Here is a 19,942-nt window from a genome sequence, read left to right on the forward strand (position 1 = left end):
CGGGGTGGAGCTCTGTTTTGCACTACCTAGATGACTTTTTGTTTTTGGGCCCGGCTGGGTCCAGGGTGTGTGCTGTCTTGCTGCATACAATGGAGCGGGTTGCGGCGCGTTTTGGCGTTCCGTTGGCCGCGGATAAGACGGAAGGCCCGTCCACTGTCATTAAGTTTTTGGGGATTGAGATCGACAGTTTGGCTATGGAATGTCGTCTGCCTGGCGATAAGGTGCTGGATCTGTTGCAGGAGGTGGCGTTTTTGAGGCGGGCTAGGAAGGTTCAGCTTAAGCGGGTTCAGTCGGTTTTGGGCAAGTTGAATTTCGCCTGTCGCATTTTGCCGATGGGGCGGGTTTTTTGCCGGCGTTTGGCTTTGGCGACTGCGGGTGTTACTGTGCCTTTTCATTATTTGCGGTTGCCGGGGGCTGTGAAGGATGATTTGGCGGTATGGGAGTCCTTTTTGGTGGATTACAATGGACGGTCTGTGTGGATGGATGCGGTGGTCAGCAATGTGGATTTGGAGTTGTTTTCGGATGCGTCTGGTTCGTGTGGTTACGGTGTTTTTTGCAGGGGGCAGTGGAGTGCGGAGGCGTGGCCGGTGGAGTGGGAACAGGCTGGTTTTCTTTCCAATTTGGTGTTGTTGGAGCTTTTTCCGATTGTTCTGGCTACTGAATTGTGGGGGGACTGGCTCAGGAATCGGCGGGTGCGATTTTACTGCGACAATATGGGTGTTGTTCAGGCGATCAACAGCCAGTCCGCCAACTCACCGCCGGTGTTGAATCTACTGCGGCATCTGGTGTTACGGGGGTTGCGGTTGAATGCCTGTTTTGTTGCAGTTCATGTTCCGGGTGTTGATAACTCACTTGCTGATTCCCTTTCTCGATTTCAGTGGGAGCGTTTTCGAGGTCTGGCGCCGGGTGCCGAAGTCCGAGGGTTGCCCTGTCCCCAGTGGCTCTGGAGCGTGGCCTTGGGGTTTCAGCGGACTTGATTAGGAGGTCGGTTAGTAGCGGTACGTGGTCGGCTTACTCTTCTGTGTGGTCTTTGTGGGAGGATTTGATTGAGCAGGTGGGCGGTTGTAGCTCGTTGGAGGATCTTCGGACGTTGTTGGTGTTCTGGGTGGGCACGTGCTTTGCTGCCGGTCTGTCCTTTTCGGTGGTGTCGAAGAGGGTGGCGGCGGTGGCATTTTGGTTGCGGTTGCGGGGCATCGCTGATGTGTCTCGGTGTTTTATGGTGCGGCAGGCGTTGAAGGGTTATCGCCGGGGTAGGCTGCGGAGGGACACCCGTAGGCCGGTTTCCTTGGCAGTGTTGCAGATGCTGTGGACGGCGGCGGGGTCGGTTTGTGAGTCGGCGTTCGAGGTGTGTCTGTTTAGGGCGGCGTTTACGTTGGCCTTTTTCGGGGCGTTTCGCATATCTGAATTGGTGGCGGCTAGTCGCAGGGGCGAAGGGGGTTTGTTGTGGGAGGACGTGGTGGAGGTGGATGGTGTTTTGCGGTGTTATATTCGCAGGTCTAAGACGGATCAGGAGGGTAAAGGGGTTGTTTTGTGGCTGAGACCGATGGTGGGGTCTTTGCTTTGTCCTGTGCGGTGCGTACGGGATTTCTTGGCGGTTAGGCCCTGTGGTTTGGGGACGTTGTTGATTCATCGGGATGGTTCGCGGTTGTCGCGTTTTCAGTTTGTCGCTGTTTTCCGGAAGTGTTTGGCGGTCGCGGGTTTACCTGCAAAGGAGTACGCCTCTCACTCATTTCGGATTGGGGCTGCGACTGAGGCGGCCAGGTGGGGCCTGGGGGAGGAGGTTATTTGGCGTATTGGGCGCTGGGAGTCTGACTGTTTTCGTTCTTATATTCGGCCTCATCTGTTGTGACAGGGCGTGTGGGGTCGAGCGCGGGTATGATGTGAGTTGTTTGGTTGGTGGTTGTGGTTAATTGTGTTTGTTTTGTTGCAGGGTCGGCGCCTTGTTTGGCTTGGATTTTCGGGCACTCGTATGTTCATTGGGGGGCCTTGCGAGCGGATGTCCGGAGGAATGGACGTCAACTGGGCTTCTCGGCGGACGAGCTGCAGATTAGGTGGATCGGTTTGCGGGGGCTGATGTGGGGGCGGGTTTTGCCCGAGTTTCATTTGAATGTGCGGCTGGATCGGCCTCCGGATATTTTGGTTTTGCACGTTGGTGGGAATGATTTAGGGGTACGTCGATCGCGTGATGTCATTCGGGATATTAAGCTGGATGTGTTGCGGCTGTTGGCGGATTTTCCGGATGTTTTGATGGTATGGTCGGAGGTGGTGGCGAGGAGTAGCTGGCGGTTTGCTAGGTCGGTGGAGCGAGTGAATAAAGCTCGGGCGAAACTGAATAAGGAGGTTGGACGATTTGTGCGCAGGCAAGGTGGGATAGTGGTGCGTCATAGGGAATTGGAGGCGGCGTCGCCTCAGTTCTTGAGAGCGGATGGAGTGCACCTTAATGATGTTGGGATAGACATGTGGGCGTTGGGCATTCAGGAGGGTCTAGAGACGGCCCTTAGGGTGTGGCAGGACGCCCACAGGTGAGGTGTCACCTGTGGTCTTCTTGTGGCTGATTTATATGGGATCCTGGGGAGCAATACAATGGTTAAGAGATGCGGGACATGTTGGAGCCTGCATCTCATGTGGTTTGGCAATGCTGAGGATGGGGCTCCTGTTTGGGCTAAAAGGCCTACAGGAGGAGTTGCGTGGATACTTCAAGGATTTGGTGCTCTTGGGTCGGTGAGTGCGGCCAAGGGTAAGCTTGAAGTATATGGTGAGACGGTTGAGGAAGATGACGCTTGTTTGGGTTGCCCCCCGGGATCCTTGTTATGGTACAGTAGGTCATGACGTTGAAGGTTGTGTTAAAGTGTCTGTTGTTATTATTGTTATTATTATCATTGTATATGAATAATAAAGTTCGGCCGTCATGGTCAATTTTCTCCAAAGAAAGAAGGTGTCGGTGTGGTTATTGTAAGGTAGAGGTTAGTAGGAAAGACGGAGGAAGTTCTTCCATCCTATTAAGTCATGAAAGCGACGGAATGAGGCGCAGCCATAATGGAGTGCGGCTTGACTTAGGGGGAAGACCTCAGGATGGGAAGGGTTAAGGTTAAGCATGGTAGGGGTTTGGTTTAAGGGAGGAAGAGGAGGGTCAGCAGATTCGCGGGCAGTATATAGAGGTAGGCAAAGGAGGGGCTTATGGCAGTGAGAAGTCAGAGCAAGTACGTTTCCCACCCTCCCGCCCCTTTTGTTTTTTAGCTGGGTTCCTGGGACGGTTGTTTAATGTAGGGCTGATTTATATGGGATCCTGGGGAGCAATACAATGGTTAAGAGATGCGGGACATGTTGGAGCCTGCATCTCATGTGGTTTGGCAATGCTGAGGATGGGGCTCCTGTTTGGGCTAAAAGGCCTACAGGAGGAGTTGCGTGGATACTTCAAGGATTTGGTGCTCTTGGGTCGGTGAGTGCGGCCAAGGGTAAGCTTGAAGTATATGGTGAGACGGTTGAGGAAGATGACGCTTGTTTGGGTTGCCCCCCAGGATCCTTGTTATGGTACAGTAGGTCATGACGTTGAAGGTTGTGTTAAAGTGTCTGTTGTTATTATTGTTATTATTATCATTGTATATGAATAATAAAGTTCGGCCGTCATGGTCAATTTTCTCCAAAGAAAGAAGGTGTCGGTGTGGTTATTGTAAGGTAGAGGTTAGTAGGAAAGACGGAGGAAGTTCTTCCATCCTATTAAGTCATCCATCTATCTCATATCTATCTATCTTTCTATCTATCTATCTATCTATCCATCTATCTATCGAAGTCGGTGCAGAGGATGAGAGTGGTAGTGGTCCTGGGGATCGGTGTAGTGGAAATATACTATTGAAGAATGAGAGACTAGAAGTCAACATAGAAAAGTATTTTACTAAGTGCAAAGTATAATTTCAGGTACCGTATTTTTCGCCGTATAAGACGCAAAATGGGGGAAAAATGCCCCTGCGTCTTATACGGCGAATGCTGTCAGTTTTACATTGCCATATAAGTGAGCAGGGACTCGGGGAGGGACTGGGAGGAGGAGCTGGGGGCCGGCAATAGCGGCGGGGCGGTGCAGTCACTGTACTATAGCCCCGCCGCTCCGGTATACTAATATAATATGTCTTATTTAATTAATAGTTATTAAATATGCCCCTTTATTCCTAATAGTACCTTAAATCCTAAGCGCTTCAGTACAATGCAGGCCGGGGGCGGGCGGCAGCGTAACTCCCTGATGTCACGTGCCTGCGCCTCCTACTTTATGAATGAAGCAGGCGGCGCAGGCAAGTGACGTCAGTGAGTGACGCGCCGCCCCCGGCCTGCCTGCCTCCATTGTACTGAAGCGGTTAGGATGTAAGGTACTATTAGGAGTTGGGGGGCATGTTTAATAACTATTAATTGAATAAGACATCTTATATTTGTATACTGGAGCGGCGGGGGATCTGTGGATGGCACAGTTATGGGCTGGGAGGGTCTGTGGATGACACATATATAACAGTGCCATCCACAGATCCCCCCCTGTAACAGTGCCAGCCACAGATCCCCCTCATACCAGTGTCCATCACAGATCCCCCCATAACAGTGTCCGTCATCCACAGATCCCCCATAACAGTGTCCGTCATCCCACAGATCCCCCCATAACAGTGTCCGTCACCCACAGATCCCCCCATAACAGTGTCCGTCATCCACAGATCCCCCCCATAACAGTGTCCGTCATCCACAGATCCCCCCCATAACAGTGTCCGTCATCCACAGATCCCCAGTAATAGTGCCATCCACAGACCACCATTAGTTCCAAACCCACCAAACACACAGCACACCTTTTGGTTAAAAATATTTTTTTTCTTATTTTCCTCCCCAAAAACCTAGGTGCGTCTTATGGGCCGGTGCGTCTTATACGGCGATAAATACGGTATATTAAATAGCATCAATTTCCAAGTGAAATTTTCTGGCACCAGCAAGGATGATGGAGGCAGGCTGGTTAGCTGCTGTTTAGCACTAATATTATTCCGGGTGATGGGTGTCTTAGCCGTAGTCCATTACCTCACAGCAGGGTCTTTAAATACTTGTCTCAGCTGTTCACTCTGCTGTATTTCTTCTCAAGGTTTTACTTTAGTATAATTGTTCTCTCTGGAGAATTTTTCTTAGGAGCAGGAGCTCTGCAGTGTGCTTCATCTTCCTTCTGTGGCTACTCAGGAATTCCCCTTCCTGGCAGGAAGCAGGACCAGCCCACTCCTACAAAGAGGGGAAGAATCGGGTGGTTAGCCCTGCTCCTTACCGACTATTTGCCATCCATTTCCTACTGGAGAAATCAGCCGAATATACACTCACCTAAAGAATTATTAGGAACACCTGTTCTATTTCTCATTAATGCGATTATCTAGTCAACCAATCACATGGCAGTTGCTTCAATGCATGTAGGGTTGTGGTCCTGGTCAAGACAATCTCCTGAACTCCAAACTGAATGTCAGAATGGGAAAGAAAGGTGGGCTACAACAGCAGAAGACCCCACTGGGTACCACTCATCTCCACTACAAATAGGAAAAAGAGGCTACATTTTGCACGAGCTCACCAAAATTGGACTGTTGAAGACTGGAAAAATGTTGCCTGGTCTGATGAGTCTCGATTTCTGTTGAGACATTCAAATGGTAGAGTCCGAATTTGGCGTAAACAGAATGAGAACATGTATCCATCATGCCTTGTTACCACTGTGCAGGCTGGTGGTGGTGGTGTAATGGTGTGGGGGATGTTTTCTGGGCACACTTTAGGCCCCTTAGTGCCAATTGGACATCGTTTAAATGCCACGGGCTACCTGAGCATTGTTTCTGACCATGTCCATCCTTTCAAGACCACCATGTACCCATCCTCTGATGGCTACTTCCAGCAGGATAATGCACCATGTCACAAAGCTCTAATAATTTCAAATTGGTTTCTTGAACATGACAATGAGTTCACTGTACTAAAATGGCCCCACAGTCACCAGATCTCAACCCAATAGAACATCTTTGGGATGTGGTGGAACGGGAGCTTCGTGCCCTGGATGTGCATCCCTCAAATCTCCATCAACTGCAAGATGCTATCCTATCAATATGGACCAACATTTCTAAAGAATGCTATCAGCACCTTGTTGAATCAATGCCACGTAGAATTAAGGCAGTTCTGAAGGCAAAAGGGGGTCCAACACCGTATTAGTATGGTGTTCCTAATAATTCTTTAGGTGAGTGTATACCAAATACAATATAATACAAGACATAACAATATAAAACTTTACTAAACACAATCATAGTACCCCCAGGTCTGGTGTACTGCATATTTATTTATCTATCTATCTATCTATCTATCTGTTGGACTGGTCAATCAAAATATTGATGAACCTCCGGTGGGGACAAGTTATTATTTCCCCATCCTTCCCTGATACTTTGGTTAGGTATCTCCTGCACAGTCTAAAAAGGATGTCAATTCTTAAAAAAAAATAAAAAAAAATATGTAGAACTTTCCAGGGACAAGTTGAAATCAAACAATTCCTTTCTTAATTGTCTGCATAGCTGGGTGTTTGTAATTTCTGCAACTGTTATGAATGGGGATTATTGGTAAGACAATCTTGTTAAACCAGTACAGTCTACAAAGAAAGATGGGCTACAGCTCCTCCTCCAGAGACCAGGGCGCAGCAGGGGAACTGCATACAGAGCTTTATCTGTGTGTAAAGTGTTGCTGTTCTGCTGTAGGTCTTTAGCAGTACAACAGAGCAGCCATCTGTCAATATATTCCCCATCTTCTAATAATAATGAGATAATTTTGCTGACTCTGTCCCAGTCTACACAGCAAAGCTGTCATGTAATTGGGTGTGCCTTGTGGCCACTGTAAAAACTGACATATTTTTTGATTATTGTATAAAATATTTATGTAAAAATAAACATCACAATATGTTTAAAAATATGTTTATATTAAAAAATACAATACAAAATTCATATACAAATGTTCTGATGACACATTTCCTTTAAATATGATATTATCTGCATCCAACATGTCAGCAGTATGTACCACAGTGTTAAAATGACCCCTGTGAGGAGCAGAGCTGTAGCGTGAAAGTCAGCCATGCGTTTCATGACTATTGACATCATGTCCTCCTTGGGATCGATACTTTTCATGCCAGTACACGTAATTTCCCCAAAACAAATTCGTCCAGGAAGTTCTTGAGTCACGGAAAACTGTATTGTCTGTTTGTTCGTTTTGGTCTTTGTAAAGTTCACAGATGGAAGACACAGACTGTACCTCGAGACAATAACAAGATACCGCACTCGATTAAATAGCAAGAGCTGCGGGATGAATTCATAACGTTCTTAGTGGTGCACCATGGGAGTACTCCTGTTTTATTGAGCAGGACAACAGGCTAAAACAGATGCTGTGCCTGTCTTTAAAAAGTTAAAACTATCACTAGTATATAGAAGTCTTTAAGTTGTCCTCCTGTTCTATCATTGGCCATTGGTGTAGCTACATTTACAGATGTCTCAGACATTAAAGTAAATCCTGGCGCCTTAACACACAAGCTTATCGCGCTGACACTGACAGGTTAATCGGTTACTATGTTGGGTTAAACGAGTTACACTGTCGGGTTAATGTTTTAAGATAGATAGATGATGGCACTTGCTACATCTGTACAAGCACCAATGATGGGGATGAACGATCATTCATCCCCATGCAACGCACAGGGCTGCAGGGGAGACACTCGGAGAGGATAGGAGTGGTGGTGGTTGCATTAAGGGTGTTCATAGTCCTCACAATGGCTAACCCTGCTCTCTCAGGCTGGGTATGCAGTGCATGGAAGGACACAACCATTCTTCCCCTTGTAGCACACCCCAGATTTTGGAGTCTCCTGCCTGGTGGTGGCTGGAGTCCTCTTGGTGTTGAATGAACAGCGAGATGCAAGGCAGGAGAACAGGAACTGAAACAAATGACATGGAGAAAAATGACCAGACCGGCTTGGTAATAGTAAAATAGAGTCACTCTTTTACTGAGCGGATGATGGGATTGCACAGTATAAAAACAGGCAGTAGGCACAGTTTTCAAATATTCCACAGGGTAGGCTTTTCCCAAAGGCTGTGTATAACAAGTGAGTCTCTTTCTATAGATACAACTACAAGCAATCTTCCAGAATGAGCAAAAGCATGCAATTTCTCTCAATATTCCTCTGCAATGCCCAAAAGCGGGGTGCAGTCCTTGAATGGATGGCCGGTCCGTCTCAGTGGTGTGGTAGGCGCCAGAAGCAACATAACCCAAACCATGTACAGTGAAGTCTACAGACCTATGCGTGTGTTACTGTACCTTTACTGTCTTTTTCCTAGCATTGTCCCTTTTAATTGGTCCTCAACCTTCTGTAAAAAGTTTGTTTTCTCCCTCAGAGGTTGGTTCTTAGCACAGTTGCCCTTCTGACAGGTCCTCTCTCTTTCCCTGCTTTCAGGAACTCCCTTGGATGAGAAGCAACCCCACACATGAATGGTCTCCGGATGCTTTACTGTTGGCATGACACAGGACTGATGGTAGCGCTCACCTTTTCTTCTCCGGACAAGCCTTTTTCCTGATGCCCCAAACAATCGGAAAGAGGCTTCATCGGAGAATATGACTTTGCCCCAGTCCTCAGCAGTCCATTCACCATATTTTCTGCAGAAGATCAATCTGTCCCTGATGTTTTTTTTTTTTTAGAGAAGTGGCTTCTTTGCTGCCCTTCTTGACACCAGGCCATCTTCCAAAAGTCTTCGCCTCACTGTGCGTGCAGATGCGCTCACACCTGCCTGCTGCCATTCCTGAGCAAGCTCTGCACTGGTGGCACTCCGATCCCGCAGCTGAATCCTTTTCAGGAGACGATCCTGGCGCTTGCTGGACTTTCTTGGACGCCCTGAAGCCTTCTTAACAAGAATTGAACCTCTTTCCTTGAAGTTCTTGATGATCCTATAAATTGTTGATTGAGGTGCAATCTTAGTAGCCACAATATCCTTGCCTGTGAAGCCATTTTTATGCAACACAATGATGGCTACATGCGTTTCTTTGCAGGTCACCATGGTTAACAATGGAAGAACAATGATTTCAAGCATCACCCTCCTTTTAACAGGTCAAGTCTGCCATTTTAACCCAATCAGCTTGACATAATGATCTCCAGCCTTGTGCTCGTCAACATTCTCACCTGAGTTAACAAGACGATTACTGAAATGATCTCAGCAGGTCCTTTAATGACAGCAATGAAATGCAGTAGAAAGTTTTTTTGGGGATTAAGTTAATTTTCATGGCAAAGAAGGACTATGCAATTCATCTGATTACTCTTCATAACATTCTGGAGTATATGCAAATTGCTATTATAAAAATTTAAGCAGCAACTTTTCCAATTTCCAATATTTATGTATTTCTCAAAACTTTTGGCCACGACTGTACATTATAACTTTAACCCTTTATCGAAGAACTTTTGGGTCCGCCACCCATACAGTTTTGGTGGCGCATGTAAGATGCTATCATCTGACAAATAAGTGCTGACACAATTTGTATAGGCAATAATCGGAAAAAAGAGCATTTGTCCTAATGTTCTTTTCTAATGATTGGCCTCATCCCAGGCCCATGTAGGGTTAGGAACCTTAGATAACCTGATATCAGCTGTGTAACTCCTTAGATGCTGTTGTCAGTAGTGACCACTGCACCTAAGCGGTTAATAGACAGAGTTAGGTTCCCTCTTTCTCTCTATTGGTTCCCTCGTTGCACCATCATAGCGTAACAATGGCTTGCTTTGGCAGCTAGAGGCTTAATAGGTTGTCTGTCAATCTTAGGGTGCATTCACACGAGCGTAAGTGTTTTGCAAAACCCGGATACCGGCCGTGTGCATTCTGCATTTGGCGGACCGCACATGGCCAGCGCTATATAGAGAATGCCCATTCTTGTCCGTAAGCGCGGACAAGAATAGGACATGCTCCATATTTTGGAACGGATGCGGATCCATTTATATGGTCGTGTGAATGCACCTGTATGCTGACAATTACCCTCCATAAAATTAGACTGGGCCAGATGGGTGTGATAATGAAGGCATCAGGCTTATCTCCATCTGGATCATTCAGTGGGAAATCATTACTTGAACTGGGTGGCACAAGTTTGATTGAGAATGCAGATTTGAATCAATCTGAAAGAACAGTGCTAAATCATCATTGGGGGATCTCTTGGGCAACCAATTTAGTGGTGACCCTGTATCCTGCAGTAGAAGGTTCCTAAAGAAGAGTTTTGCATAGAGCTGGAAGAGAGTGGTACTCAAGCGGTAGGGCTTTGTGCAAGAGAGAGCTAGAGCAGCCAAAGCACATGGGGCAGAGAGCAGCAAAGAGGTGGTAGTGGAAGTAGTAGAGCCTCCAAGCTGGTGGGTTCCATATTGGTGGTCGTAGAGCTGGAGACCACAGAGTTACAGAAGACACCATCGGAATCAGCAAGGGAGCCAGAGACATGTATCAGCAAGCATATTGGATCAGCAACAGGAGGCACCTGGTGTACTGACATTACAGCTAAGGAGTAAGATAAAAGAGATTGCGTTGTCCAAATTAAGAACTGAGACTGTCACCGGATTCCATGTTCCTAGCACAATGTGCGCACCCTAGCATCTTGAGAGACTTGACTTATCTCCCTGTTGCTTATTATAGAGAAAGAAAGGGATCACAGCAGCATGCCCGGTGTAGATTTAATCAAAAGCATTGAGTGCGTACAAAAGCAGAATACGACGCTTCGGCTACACAGTAGCCTTTGTCAAGCATGTATACAATATAAATAGCAACCTTAAATACTCATATATGGCCACTCCCAGATCATGATGGAGCCACTAATTAGGCACTGACACTTTGATTCGCCCTCGGGCTGTTTTTAATTCATGCACATGTGTTTAGTAGGTTGGAGCTTCTGGGTGATTGGCTCCATTATGATGTAGGAGTGACCATATATGAGTATTTAAGGTTGCTATTTATATTGTATACATGCTTGACAAAGGCTACTGTGTAGCCGAAACGTCGTATTCTGCTTTTGTACGCACTCAAGGCACATGCTGCTGTGATCCCTTTTTTTCTCTATTGTTCTGTGGACTGCTGTGGTCTCATTGCGGCTGGTGCATTCTGGGTTTGGTCAATGAGGTCCGTTTGTGCTGCTCTACAACCTTCTCTGTACCCTGTTCCTTAGTCATTGGACTGTTGGATATTGCTGTAGTGTTCCTCTGCAACTTTTTCAAGATCAGTGCCACTTGAAGGTAAAGAGATTCATTCTGCAAAATGGTGTCTGCGACATTCCTCACCAGGGTAGTCACCTGGCCACCTACTACACTACAGTCCCTTCCGATGGAAATTAGAACTGGATATTTCACTACTTGCCAGAGCAAACCCGGAGGGTAGTTATATAGGTGCAGAGGTAACAGCAGCACCTGGGTCCTAGTTCCTGTAGGGAACTAAAGTCCACCTGACCCTAAGTGACTGAATCTTTTCAAACACCAATGTCTTGCTACTGGAAGTAGAGATGAGCGAATCAAAGTTGACGAAGTGGAATTCGTTCCCAATTTCATGAAAAATTCAATTCGCACCGAATCCAAATTTCCTTACGCTTCGTGGTAACGAATCACACTTTTTTTCTAAAATGGCTGCTGCACATGTTAGGACATGGAGCAAAGAACTCTGGGAATGAGGGATCTCACATAATGCCATGCATGCAGCCAATCAGCAGCCAACCAGCCCTGTGATGTCACAGCCCTATAAATAGCCGCAGCCATCTTGGATTCAGTGTATTTAGTGCAGGGAGAGACGTCAGCAGGCGCTAGGGACAGTGCTAGGAAAGACTTGAAAACGTATATTTTTCTGAATAGAAGTTCAGGGAAAGATCATTAGAAGTCTAGGGAAAGGATAGGGAGGAATTATTCCACAGTACTGAAGCAGAACAGGGTTCAGTAGGGGAGGTTACAGCCTGGGTAATAGGAACAATCCTATTACACCTTGCTGCGCTGACTGCAGATCCAAATTGCCGCTATACTGCTGCTTTCAGGTTTTCAATAGATGATACCTCTGTAATTCCAGCAAACCTTTCTTTTTATTGGGGTGTGATACAGCCATTAACAGGGTGTATTACTAGCAAATATTTATATGTTTTTTTAGCCCTTGTGCGGTGCAATTATATGTTCTAAAGCATTTTTGTGGCAAAAAAGGGCTTATTATCCGTTGTGTGGTGAAGTGAGAAAATGACAGCCTTTTTTGGCGTGTATTAGTGGAAGACAAAAAGTACTATTTGTCGTTCAGAGGTGCAGTTATATGTTCTAAAGCCTTTTTGGGGTGTATTAGTGGAAATAAAGGACTTATTAGCCGTTGTGTGGTGAAGTGAGAAAATTACAGCCTTTTTTGGCGTGAATTAATTAATAAATTTCCTTTTTATTTATTTATTTGATCTAACAGTATGTCAGACAGAGAGGTGCCAGGCCCTGCACAGGGGAGTGGCAGAGGCCTAAATGTTTCTGGTGCAGGCACAGGGCGCAGCAGAGTAAGGGGGCATGGCAGCAGGGGTCCCAGCGAGAGGCCTGAGCTCCCAGTGTCATCTAGCGGTCATATCTTGACCAGCAACCAGAAACCAGGTCACCCACTTCGTTCCGAGTGACATCAGACACCCCAGCCAAGAGTCAGAAACAACCCTTAGTTGGCATGGCTCGGGAGCAGGCCCTGCGCCCTCACGTGTCCTCAACCTGCCTGTCCTTTTCTGTTCCCTCAGCCAGAGAAGTATTATATGCTGTGTGCTCAGCTCCACTATACAGCGAGGACGAGGTACTAGAGGACAGTCAGCAGCTACTGCCCAGCCAAGATGTGGAGGAGCAGGACCAGCTCCAAGTTCATATGGGCCCTTGGGCGATAAATCTCAGTGGGCCCCCTTGTGGCATTTTTTTATATTAAAATGTCCCCCTTGGCTCCCACACCGTATAATGACCCCCAGTGCCCCCCATAAAGTATAGTGACCCCCAGTGGCCCCCATATAGTATAATGACCCCCAGTGGCTCCTTCACTAGGGGGTCATTATACTGTATGGGGGTCAGGAAGCTGATAGAGGAAGGAGTGCCTGGCAGCTACATGCCAAAGCCTTCAGCATGCAACTGCCAGGTACCCATCACAGCCTCTGCCCACTCCTTCCTCTGACAGCCTTCTGTTCTATAGCATGGATCCAGCTAAACTGACTGAGGGGTCTCTGGGAGAGTGGACCTGCTAAACTAACAAGCAGGGGGTTCTCGAGGGTTTGGGCCCTCTAAACTGACCAAGGGGTCAGAGGGCCACCCATTGAAAGTAATTAGCCAAGATCTATATGTCGCTAGAAAAAGCCTGTTGGAATTCCCCTTTTCCTACCGCTGTACGAGCATGCCACTGGATATGTCCTCCTGTAGTCCATCTTCATCCAGGACGAGTATGCTAGTCTCTCTCTTTCTATGGCAGTCTCAGATCAGTGCCACAAAACCACGCCTGTGCAGTCCTAAGAGGTCCAGCAGGCGCAACGCACAAATACAGTATATATATCTTGTTGCACAGAATACTAGCTGTCAGGAGGGATCCATATTCTGTAGATTAGTCATTAGCGCATCATCTCAGTTTTTTTCTCTTTACCCTCCCTGACTGCTGGGTTATCACAGGCTGTAGTATTCCCATTGTGTCCAGAGACAGTGCTGATAACAGGAGTGTGCTGTTGTGTGCCTCACACAGTCAGTAACTGGGACATCCTCGCAAAGACAGGGCCAGTGCTAAAAACAATCCCTGGTCAATCACACATCCCTGTGTGAAGAGTTATGGCCAGCCTGCACTGGGGCCATCTGTGAAGCGTGCTGTGTGCAGGGGGCTCAGGTACCTTATTACACACAGAAGCAACTTACCCCGTCAGATGTCAAGCTTCTCTTCTGCTCCGCGCCTCACTCTCTCTGCTCTTCCTGAAGCAAAGAGACAGAATACACATAGACAGCGCGGCTGAGGGCCCTGGCAGTGCACAAACACAAAGTAGCTTTGCAGTAAGCTGGTCCGACGCTGTTTTCCTTTAGTGAATTAAAGCGGCCTGACCAAATTATAGAAGTACTGCATTTATTTAGATGATGTATTATGATATGCAATGGTATCACGGCTCTATTTTATGTCTAAGCACTGTGTTCACCTGATCTATATATGTATACACATGTATCATTATTATTTTTTTCAAATATCACTTGTACTGGCATGGGTTAATGCTAATTATGTTTGATGATGTCACTTCCTCACACTATAAGTATGTTCAGTTTGCTTTGTTACATTGCTTGAGAAAGGCTTCATGTTGGAGCCGAAACGTCGCATCACCACTGGGTGAATAAACAGCTTTCTTTTTTTCACCTTACTGGATTGCTGCTCTGTTTTTCATTGACATATATATAAAGTACAGACCAAACGTTTGGACACACCTTCTCATTCAAAGAGTTTTTTCTTTATTTTTTTTATGAAAATTGTAGATTCACACTGAAGGCATCAAAACTATGAATTAACACATGTGGAATTATATACATAACAAAAAAGTGTGAAACAACTGAAAATATGTCATATTCTAGGTTCTTCAAAGTAGCCACCTTTTGCTTTGATTACTGCTTTGCACACTCTTGGCATTCTCTTTGGGAGCTTCAAGAGGTAGTCACCTGAAATGGTCTTCCAACAGTCTTGAAGGAGTTCTCAGAGATGCTTAGCACTTGTTGGCCCTTTTGCCTTCACTCTGCGGTCCAGCTCACCTCAAACAATCTCGATTGGGTTCAGGTCCGGTGACTGTGGAGGCCAGGTCATCTGGCGCAGCACCCCATCACTCTCCTTCATGGTCAAATAGCCCTTACACAGCCTGGAGGTGTGTTTGGGGTCATTGTCCTAAAAATAAATGATGGTCCAACTAAACGCAAACCGGATGGAATAGCATGCCACTGCATGCTGGTTCAGTATGCCTTCAATTTTGAATAAATCCCCAACAGTGTCACCAGCAAAGCACCCCCACACCATCACACCTCCTCCTCCATGTTTCACGGTGGGAACCAGGCATGTAGAGTCCATCCGTTCACCTTTTCTGCGTCGCACAAAGACACGGTGGTTGGAACCAAAGATCTCAAATTTGGACTCATCAGACCAAAGCACAGATTTCCACTGGTCTAATGTCCATTCCTTGTGTTCTTTAGCCCAAACAAGTCTCTTCTGCTTGTTGTCTGTCCTTAGCTGTGGTTTCCTAGCAGATATTCTACCATGAAGGCCTGATTCACACAGTCTCCTCTTAACAGTTGTCCTAGAGATGTGTCTGCTGCTAGAACTCTGTGTGGCATTGACCTGGTCTCTAATCTGAGCTGCTGTTAACCTGCGATTTCTGAGGCTGGTGACTCGGATGAACTTATCCTCCGCAGCAGAGGTGACTCTTGGTCTTCCTTTCCTGGGGCGGTCCACATGTGAGCCAGTTTCTTTGTAGCGCTTGATGGTTTTTGTGACTGCACTTGGGGACACTTTCAAAGTTTTCCCAATTTTTTGGACTGACTGACCTTCATTTCTTAAAGTAATGATGGCCACTCGTTTTTCTTTACTTAGCTGCTTTTTTCTTGCCATAATACAAATTCTAACTGTCTATTGAGTAGGACTATCAGCTGTGTATCCACCTGACTTCTCCACAACGCAACTGATGGTCCCAACCTCATTTATAAGGCAAGAAATCCCACTTATTAAACCTGACAGGGCACACCTGTGAAGTGAAAACCATTTCAGGTGACTACCTCTTGAAGCTCATCAAGAGAATGCCAATGTCACAACCAGACAGCTGAGAAGCTCTGACAGAAGCCTTTCAGAACCTCCTCCTTGAGTTTCTTTGTTGTGATGTTCAGTTCCTCATCTCGTTAGCCTCTCTCAGCTGTCATGTAGTTGGACTGATTGCATCCCTTTAAATTCCACCCCATAATGCATCACTGGGTGGCTTATACTACTTCCTGGAGTGTGTGTGCATGCTGGTCCTGTTTTGCAGTCTGCTACAAAGTTAAGTGCTGAACATTTATCTGTTATTTTCTGTTTGCTGGATCCCAGGTGACCCTGACTCCCTCCGTGTCTGGTGTAGGGAGCCGGTGGTCGTGTCCCCTCACTATTGTAGGGTGTTCAGGGGTTATACAGTCGAGGTACGTGGATATGCAACCATCCACCTCTGGGATCTTTGCATAGGCTGAGCAGCCAGGGAAAGTCTCAGGTCTTGTGCAGGGGTCTCCCTTTTGGTTCCTTAGCTTTGGATCCAGTGAGTCATATATGCATGTTGCTTTGTCTTGTTTTCTGTACACCGTCCGTGACATTATAAGCCGCCAAAACCGTCTCAAGCATAAATCCGGTTTCACTTTTGGCTGAACGCCTTCAGGGTCTTTCATTGGAGGTAGCTGATCTCCGCAGGACTTTTTCTCAGCTTCAAGTGACCGGTTCAGCTGGCGTTCATGGAGTTTGTTCTGAGCCTAAGATCTCGCTCCCGGATACGTTCTCCGGGGGTAGTGAGAATTTTGTGCGTTTTAGAGAGGCTTGCAAACTCCATTTTCGCCTTCTTCCCCATTCCTCTGGTGATGAGGAACGGAGGGTGGGGATCATTATATCGCTGCTCAGGGGTAACGCTCAGACCTGGGCCTTTTCGCTGCCGGAGGGGGCACGGCCTCTCCGTTCAGTGGATGAATTCTTTTTAGCCCTGGGTCAGATATATGATGATCCGGATCGTGTTGCTCTGGCTGAGTCTAGACTACGTCTATTATGCCAGGGTAAACAATCCGCAGAGATATACTGCTCAGAATTTCGGAGATGGGCAGCTGATACTAGTTGGAATGATGCTGCACTCCGAAGTCAAATTTGCCATGGTCTTTCAGAGGGATTGAAAGATGCATTTTCCTTTCATGAAAGGCCTATTTCCTTGGACTCTGCTATGTCTCAGGCCGTTCGTATTGACAGGCGTCTTAGAGAGAGAGGAGAGATCTCTCCTTCCTGTCATACTCAGTCCCAGGACACTGCAGCGGTCCCATTCTGTGCGCAGGGGTCTCAATCGCTGTCAGCCCCTTCTGAGCAGGAGCCCATGCAGCTGGGGTTGATTGCTTCTGACAATAGAAGATTCAGCCCGCATGGGACGGTTTGTTTTTGTTGTGGAGGTATAAATCATTTGGCAAATGTCTGCCCCTCTAGGAGATTCAGGCAGTTCTCTGGGAGTAATAAAGAAACAAAGAGGAAAAAATCTTTTAAAAATGTTCCTTCTGTTACTATTGGCAGGGTTGAGGCGGAAATTGAAGGTTTTCCGTTTGCTTGTAGTTCCCGTTTTGTCCTGCCTGCTAGGGTGGCGCTAGAGAGCAAGAGCATTTTTTGTGAGATTTTTGTGGATAGTGGAGCAGCGGTCAATCTCATTGATAATCAATTTGCAATAACTCTTGGTTTCCAGGTGTGCACTTTGGGAAAGGATATTCCTGTTTTTGCTATTGATTCCGCTCCACTTTCTCAGAAATCATTAAAGGGCATAGTTCACAATATCCGTTTAATTGTGAGTGATGCTCATGTTGAGGATGTGTCATGTTTCGTCCTTAGCGGTTTGCCTACTCCTCTAGTGTTGGGGCTACCCTGGCTCACTAAACATAATCCCACCATTGATTGGCAAGCGAGGCAAATAAATGGTTGGAGTGACTTTTGCAGAGAGAATTGCCTCACGACATCTGTTTCTGAGGTTGCTACTAAGACTGTACCATCTTTTCTCTCAGAATTTTCGGATGTCTTCTCTGAGAGTGGAGTTCAGGATTTGCCCCCGCACCGGGAGTACGATTGCCCTATTAATCTCATCCCAGGCGCCAAGCTGCCTAAATCTCGTTTATACAATCTTTCCCAACCTGAAAGGATCGCTATGCATGCTTATATCTCTGAGAGTCTGAGAAAAGGACACATACGACCCTCGAAGTCACCTGTTGCCGCTGGTTTTTTCTTTGTTAAGAAAAAAGATGGTTCTTTAAGACCTTGTCTGGATTTCAGGAAGCTGAACAATATCACAATTCGTGACCCTTATCCGCTTCCTCTGATCCCGGACCTGTTTAACCAGGTTGTTGGGGCTAAAGTCTTTTCCAAATTAGATCTAAGAGGGGCATACAACCTGGTCAGGGTCAGAGAAGGAGACGAATGGAAGACGGCCTTCAATACCCCTGAGGGCCATTTTGAAAATTTGGTTATGCCTTTTGGTTTGATGAATGCCCCAACCGTTTTTCAGCATTTCGTGAACAGCATTTTTTATCATTTGATGGGAAAATTTGTATTAGTGTATTTGGATGTCATTTTGATTTTTTCTCCCGATTTCAAAACTCATAAGGAACATTTACGTCAGGTCTTGCTCATTCAGCAGGAGAATAAATTATATGCGAAACTGGAAAAATGTGTGTTTGCGGTTCCAGAAATTCAATTTCTGGGGTTTCTTCTCTCCGCTTCTGGTTTTCGCATGGACCCCGAGAAGGTCCGCGCTGTGCTTGAGTGGGAGCTACCTGAGAATCAGAAGGCGCTGATGCATTTTTTGGGCTTTGCCAATTATTACAGGAAGTTTATTTTGAATTATTCCTCTATTGTTAAACCACTCACTGATATGACCAGAAAGGGGGTAGATTTTTCTTCTTGGTCGCTAGAGGCGCGTAAGGCTTTTTCTAATATCAAGGAGAGTTTTGCTTCCGCTCCCATCTTGGTGCAACCTGATATTTCTTTACCCTTCATAGTTGAGGTTGATGCTTCTGAGGTGGGTGTCGGTGCGGTCTTGTCTCAGGGTTCCTCTCCTGCCAAATGGCGACCGTGTGCCTTTTTCTCGAAAAAACTCTCCTCCGCAGAGAGAAATTACGATGTGGGAGATAGGGAACTGTTGGCCATCAAGTTGGCTTTTGAGTTATGGCGCCATTGGCTAGAGGGAGCCAGACACCCTATTACCGTGTTTACTGACCATAATAATCTGGCCTACTTGGAGTCAGCCAAGCGTCTGAACCCAAGACAGGCCAGATGGTCTTTGTTCTTTTCAAGATTTAATTTTGTTGTCACGTTCCGCCCTGGGGTTGTTTTCCGGGAGGCGGAAACTTTGAAGACCCGCGTCCCATTTTGGCCGAAGGTGTGGTGGTCTCTGCTCTTTTTTCTGAATTGGAGGCAGAGGTGCAGGCAGCCCAGTCAGAGGCTCCTGATCTTTGTCCTCCTGGGAGGTTGTTTGTGCCTCTCGCTTTAAGACACAAGATTTTTAAGGAACACCACGATACGGTCCTTGCTGGGCACCCGGGGGCAAGAGCCACACTGGATCTCATCGCTCGGAGATTCTGGTGGCCTGCGCTTCGTAAGTCGGTTGAGGGTTTTGTGGCAGCCTGCGAGACTTGCGCTCGTGCCAAAGTCCCTCATCCACGGCCGTCAGGTCCTCTCCTTCCCTTACCCATTCCTTCCCGTCCTTGGACACATCTGTCCATGGACTTCATAACGGACCTGCCTCGTTCCTCGGGGAAGACTGTGATTCTGGTGGTGGTGGACCGTTTTAGCAAAATGGTGCATTTCATCCCTTTTCCTGGTTTGCCCAATGCTAAGACGCTGGCGCAGGCATTTATTGATCACATTGTCAAATTGCACGGTATTCCTTCAGACATAGTCTCTGATAGGGGCACGCAGTTTGTTTCCAGATTCTGGAAGGCCTTCTGTTCTCGCTTGGGGGTTCGGTTGTCATTCTCTTCTGCTTTCCACCCGCATTCAAATGGCCAGACGGAGCGCGTCAATCAGAATCTGGAGACATATCTGCGCTGTTTTGTGGCGGAGAATCAGGAGGATTGGTGTTCTTTTTTGTCCCTTGCTGAGTTTGCTTTAAATAACCGTCGTCAGGAGTCCTCTGATAAGTCACAATTTTTTGGTGCATATGGGTTTCATCCGCAGTTTGGGACTTTCTCGGG

This window comes from Bufo gargarizans, chromosome 7, assembly GCF_014858855.1.
Source record: "Bufo gargarizans isolate SCDJY-AF-19 chromosome 7, ASM1485885v1, whole genome shotgun sequence".
In the NCBI taxonomy this organism is placed as follows: domain Eukaryota; kingdom Metazoa; phylum Chordata; class Amphibia; order Anura; family Bufonidae; genus Bufo; species Bufo gargarizans.